This window comes from Delphinapterus leucas, chromosome 21, assembly GCF_059928025.1.
Source record: "Delphinapterus leucas isolate spDelLeu-1000000601 "Yukka" chromosome 21, BTC_Dleu_Yukka2, whole genome shotgun sequence".
In the NCBI taxonomy this organism is placed as follows: domain Eukaryota; kingdom Metazoa; phylum Chordata; class Mammalia; order Artiodactyla; family Monodontidae; genus Delphinapterus; species Delphinapterus leucas.
The window spans coordinates 27496975-27503702 of NC_143149.1; the positions used below are offsets into that span (position 1 = coordinate 27496975).

Sequence of the window (6728 nt, forward strand, 5' to 3'; positions counted from 1 at the left end):
CTCCCTCTCTCCCTCTCTCCCTCTCTCCCTCTCCATCCCTCCTTTCTTTCCTCCCTCCTTTCTTTCCTTCCTTCTTTCCTGTGTTGCATCTTAGTTGCTGCGTGGGCTTTCTCTAATTGCAGCAAGCAGCAGCTACTCTTCATTGTGGTGCGCGGGCTTCTCATTGCAGTGGCTTCTCTTTGTTGCAGAGCATGGGCTCTAGGCGCGCGGGCTCAGTAGTTGTGGCATGCGGGCTCAGTAGTTGTGGCTCATGGGCTCTAGAGCGCAGGCTCAGTAGTTGTGGTGCACGGGCTTAGTTGCTCTGCAGCATGTGGGATCTTCCTGGAGCAGGGCTCAAACCCATGTCCCCTGCATTGGCAGGCGGATTCTTAACCACTGCACCACCAGGAAAGCCCCTTCCAAAACACTTTTATAGCGTAAGGCTATGAGCACTTTGTTTGTTTTCTTTTTTTTCCTCCCTACCTCTTATATTTAAATTCTATGACTGTATGTCATATTTCCTCAAGCTAATTCCCTTCAGGATAGGAAATGCAAATGATACCTTTCAGTATCCTTTTCCACCCCATCCCTCCCACCTCCCACCTTAGCAGATAACACCTAGGCTTCTGGGAATAGTCTGGAAGCCTCTATGTCTTCGTGGATGAACAACCGTTCTTTGGTATACATAACAATAAACTGTTAAATTCAAATGATCACTTTCAAATTTACAAAGATTTTCATATATATTGACTCATTTGATCCTTAAAGCTACCATTTGTGGGTAGCCAAATATAGCAGTATCTCTGTTTTACAGGATCATTGATTCCATCTATAACTTCATGGAGAAACTACTCTATTGCTAACATTTCATTGCATTTGCACTCCATGCCAGGCACTGTTCACTGAATTCTCCCAGCAACTTTCTGAGGTAGGTGACAATTACATGCCAGTTTTATAAATAAGGAAACTGAGGCACAGAATAATTAAGCAGCTTACTCAAGGGCACAGTGACTGAATGATTAAGCCAATCGTTGAATCCAGACAGCCTGGCTTCCGAGCCTGTTCTCTTAAACTCGACCTGATGAAGCTTCTTTATGTGTTGGACGTTGTATGCTGAGCACAAGCTGAGTAAGATATGAAGCCTGTCCTTTACTCGCCCACCATCTTATTTCATGCTTATGCAGCTAAGAGTATGGACACAAGATAATGGCATAAGTGAATGCATATGTGTATAGGCACACACATGCAAGCCTACTGCTTTTCCTCAATTTCTTTTTTTTTTAACTTATTTCATTGAAGTATAGTTGATTTATAATGTAGTGTTACTTTCTGCCGTATAGCACAATGATTCCGTTATACATATATATATACACACACGTTCTTTTTCATATTCCTTTCCATTATGGTTTTTCACAGGTTATTGAACAGTGTTTCCTGTGCTCTACAGTAGGACCTTGTTGTTTATCCATCCTATATATAATAGTTTGTATCTTCTAACCCCAGACTCCCAATCCATCTGTCCCCCGCCCCCTCCCCCCTTGGCAGCCACAGGTCTGTTTTCTATGTCTGTGAGTCTGTTTCTGTTTCGTAGATAAGTTCATCTGTGTCATATTTTAGATTCCACGTCTAAGTGATATCATACGGTTTCCTCCCTTTCTTTACTCTTGGCTGTGATTCCAGGGCTGAGCCTTACTGTTCCCCAATTGCAATGAAACCCCATCATTCGATGGCCTTGGAACCTGCCTTGTTTTCAAGTCCCAGAGATGCACTGGCAGAGTTGCTTAGTGCCGGTGACCACTTTGAACAAACTTCGATGGGATGCAGAAGCAGTTGACAAAATATCTCTTTACCCTCCGCCCTCTCGTCCCCTCCTCTTTTTTTTCCTCCGGCAGAAAATTACATGCTTTATCCTTTCAAAATATAAAATTTTTGTATTGTGCTTAAGGTTTCTCAAATTGGGAGCACAAACAAACAGATCAAGAGGGAAGGCAGTGTGGAGGAAAATATGAGAAGGTCAGCAGTCAATCAGTAGTAAACATTGAAAGAAAAACACGTAAGAAAAGGAAATGCGTAATTTCTGAGTTAACATAGCGAAGGTGTAGAGCGATTTCTCTGTCCTGTGCCACCTTACACAGTTTAGCAGCCATAAACAGTCTTTATGTCTTGAATTATGCAGACGTAAAAGCAGTCTGGGAGGCTTCCACATAAAGACCTGGCGTTCTGTAATTCAGCAGTAATGCTCCATGGGCATGAATCAAGCACTCCGTCCTGATCCTGCTGAGGGAGCATGGATTTTAATGCTTCTCTGAAGCACACCACATGCCATCCTGATACACTTAGCAAATGTAGACTGCCTTTGTGTTTTAGGCAGAACTTATTCAAATAGAAACCACCAACCAGTGCCATCACAGCTTCTCCTGGTAATCCTCTGCTGTGATTCCCAAATGCTGATGGCTACCTGTCTGGTCTCTTGGGGAAGAAATGCCGCCTTCTCTAATGCCTTTTGTTTTTAGTTTAACTTTGGGCAACTGAAAGGTACAACAGCACCCTGCATGATTTTTCACGTAACTGCTAGTCAGATAGAGTGTGCCCGTTTCTCCTTCGTGGGGTCATTAGAGACCCACAGAATAAGCACCTGCCTCCAGGTACTGTGGAGATACGCCCAGCTCATCTTATGACAAGTTAGCTTCAGATCCAGAATTTGTGTCTGTTTCAAGAACCCTAGATGGCCTCTTTCATCGCCCTGTACAGCTCTCACGCTTCTTCACTCTGTAAAATCTTAAGAAGCTGTGATCTTCCCACGGAGCCACCTGAGATTCAGCGCAGTAAGTACATTGAGTGCAAGAGCAACTCCATGAAACTCCCAGAGCTTTAGCTGGTGCAAGTCACAGTGGCTTCCACACCCTGAATGACAGGCCTGCCACTCTAGCTTAGCACAGCTCACATCTGCATATAAGTCCAGTTCACTTGCCTCTGTCAGTTAAGCTTCCAAGAAAAAACATCCAGCGTTCAGAGCCGAACAGCTGATCATCCCCTGCTGTGGTGACTTTTGATTTAAATATAACTGAGTCTGCCTTGGCTAGGGCTTAACTGAATTGGAACTGTTCTTTTAATTGTTGATTCAGTCTTGCCTTACAGACCTGGCTGTCAGTCATCCCAACAGATTCTCTGTCTAGATGTGCTCGTTTATCATGTGTGAGAGTTGTCATCCTCCGTGCACCACCAGCACTGGCCCTTGCTAGTTACAAGTGATGGTCTAAACATCGATTTCTGTGTGCAGGAAGTGTCAGATGGATGATTCGTGTGCCAGCTCCACAGTAGCATTTGGAGATCACCTCTGGGAGGTGTGCCACAGCAGGGGAACAGAAGAGCAGATCTGCCTAATACCACCCCAGCTGGACAGGAGCAGTCACTGGTACATAAGTTCTGTATGAGGCTAGGTGGTCAGTTTGACCTTTCCTTGTCATCTATGTACTGCTTGAAATACCTTAGCTATCATATCCGTGTATGTTTGGAAGGAGTAGAGTATTACGTGTTAATGAACGTCATGCATTTGCCCGGAAAAATGTGCCTCCTTGATAGGCAGGGAACTCACATTCTCATTTTTAATTAACTCATTCAAATAGTCATTGATAGGAATTGGCGCTGTAGAGGGGTGATGGTAATGGCAGATAAAGAAAAAAGATAACAAAGCTAATGGGGAGAAAAGACCTCAAAGCAGATGGGAGCTGACCGATGCTGGATTGTGTGTATAGGTCATTTCACTCAGAGCCACGATGTTAGAATCCTCACGAATGGTCATGGTTGTTAGCTGCCCTACACTGAGGACCACGTGCCAGGCCCTCTGCTAGGCACTTGCCGTATGTCATCCTACTTCATTCTCACAGCTGAGTTAGGTACTGTTATCATTTTCACTTTACAGATGTGGAGATTGAGGCTTAAATTAAGTAACTTCCCCAAAGTTCCTGCGAGAGTGAGGGGCCTTAGTTCTCTTTGATTTCAAAGCCCACATCTTTAGACAGCCCTACAGTGTCTTGCTGTTTAACCGTGTGCCCTGTGCTTGGTAAGCAAGGAAGCAGTGATTCCAGCAGAGGTGTATCTGATTCCCTTGTTGGATCCTTTCTGTTACATCACACGACCATCCCATTGGTGCTGGGTCAGCTTTGTTGTAACTGACACCAGAGCGTGATTTAAAGACAGCTCATGGACAAGTCTCTTGCTTGGTCTAATATAGCTTTAATCTGTCACTACTTCAATAGATGGCTTCTTTGCCTCAAGGCATACCCAGGAATGAGGCACAGTCTCTATTCCTGACAAGCCCAAGCATCCAATAAATGAAATGAATATGTAAATAACTATCTAAAACAGAGTGTGCTACCTCTAATAATAGAACATTAATAAAATAGGAGGGACATGTTTATTTCTTTTGGCCAGAGTGGTCAACCAAGACCTTGCCGAATGTAATTCCCATAGAGGTTTTTTTGTTGTTGTTTTTGGTTTTTTTTACATCTTTATTGGAGTATAATTGCTTTACAGTGGTGTGTTAGTTTCTGCTTTATAACAAAGTGAATCAGTTATACATATACATATGTTCCCATACCTCTTCCCTCTTGCGTCTCCCGCCCTCCCACCCCTCCAGGCGGTCACAAAGCACTGAGCTGATCTCCCTGTGCTATGCGGCTGCTTCCCACTAGGTATCTACCTTACGTTTGGTAGTGTATATATGTCCATGCCTCTCTCTCGCTTTGTCACAGCTTACCCTTCCCCCTCCCCATATCCTCAAGTCCATTCTCTAGTAGGTCTGTGTCTTTATTCCTGTCTTACCCCTAGATTCTTCTTGACATTTTTCTTTTTCTTAAATTCCATATATATGTGCTAGCATACGGTATTTGTCTTTCTCTTTCTGACTTACTTCACTCTGTATGACAGACTCTAGGTCCATCCACCTCATTACAAATAACTCAATTTCTCCCATAGAGGTTTTGAAGGATGAATAAGAGGTCACCATGGTAGAAAGTTACACAGAAAGTTCCAAGGTGCAGGATCAGCTTGATTAAAAGCAGGCAGGTATCAAACAGCATGGTTGGCCAGGAAGTACAGTTAGTTTCATTTTGAGAGAGCCTAAAGGACACGGGGAAGAATCACTGAAGTGAAGACTGATGGAAAGCCTTGTTGGCCATCTAAAAAACTTTGATTTTTCTTCTTTTTTAAATTTAAAAAAAATTCTATTGAAGTATAGTTGATTTACAATATTGTATTAGTTTCCAAAATGCAAAATGATTTAGTTATACATATATATGTGTATATATGTATATTCACTTTTTCCCATTCCTTTCCATTATAGTTTATTACAAGGTATTGAATATAGTTCCCTGTGCTATAGAATAAATCTTTGTTGTTTAGAAAAACTTGGCCTTTTTGCTCACAGGTGATAGGGAGCCAGTGAAGGATTTGAATCAGAGAAGTGAGATGCCAGATTTATGTGTCTGTCTGTATTTTTCAACGTCCATATATATTTTAGTTCAAGGACCCAATAGTTAGGTGGCAACAAGGAAGCGTGTAGGAAGTTGTAAATGTGTGTGTCTCTGTGTCATCATGGGAAGTGACTTTCTGAAAATTATTTGTAAATAAGTAACTTCAAACTTGCAGAAAAGTCTCAGGAATGAGACCAAGATCCGTATCAGCTGGTGGCGGCGGTGGCCGCGATGATGGAGATCCAGATGGACAAGGGCGGCAGCGTGGTTGTGTACCAGGGCGACTACTGCTCTGGCTCGGTGCTGTCGGAGCGGGTGTCCATCTACCGCGAGTCCAAGCGCCTCATCCACTGCTGCACCGAGGAGGTGGTCAAGGAGCTGATGCCACTCGTGGTCAGCATCCTCGAGCACCTGGACTCGGCGCTCAGCGAGAAGCAGAGGAGCACGAGGCGGCGCTGGAGCCGCTGTGCGAGGACGAGCCTCTGCTCACCCAGCAGTAGCCGGAGAAGGCGCTGCGCAAGCAGGCCGAGGAGAAGTTTATGGAGTGTGAAGATGCCTTGGAACAAGAGAAGGAAGAGCTACAAATCTAGGTGGAACACTGCGAGTTTCAGACCCCGCCAGCCGGAATTGAAGGCCAGAAACTCTGCAGATGAGATTTCCCGGCTGGAGGAGCCGGCGTCGGAGATGCAGGAGGAGTGCAACGCCCTGCACCAGCGGCACACTGAGGTGATCCAGACCTACGGGGAGCACATCGGGAGGTCCGAGATGCGGCAGGTCGCGGGGAACAGCCAGACCGAGAGCACGCTGCCGGGGAGGAGGTAGAGCAGGAAGCCGGACGCCAGAGCCTGGTGCCCTCCCCCTAGAGGAGCCATGGTCCCCGGGCGTCAGGTCGGAGTGTGTGGCTTGAGTCGGGCTGTGTGGTGAGGACGGCGCCGAGCAGGTGGGGGGCTGGGATGGGCCTGCTGCGGGCCCGCAGGCCGACACGGAGACCCAGGGAAAACCGCGTCGTCCATCCCAATACCTGCAAGTTCCGTGTTTCTGAATTCGCCTACTCTGTAAATTTATTTGTAGCCTCAAAATCACCACTCACGGTCCAGGGGCTGGTCATTGGGGACTGGATGGAACCCAGCTCTGGCCCCTGTCCTCTAAGACATGGTAAATACTTGCGGCGCCTCGTTTTCTGTTTTGTAAAATAAAGGAAACAGAATGTACCAGGATGAGTGAGGAATGAAAATTCTAATCTGCGTGAGATGCGTACGTACCTGTGTACATGTT

The 6728-nt window shown here is 45.5% G+C and overlaps 1 pseudogene; it reads left to right on the forward strand.

The window, feature by feature from the left end:
• Positions 1 to 5680: 5680 nt before the first annotated feature.
• Positions 5681 to 6728, forward strand: LOC111173498 (C-Jun-amino-terminal kinase-interacting protein 3 pseudogene; annotated as a pseudogene).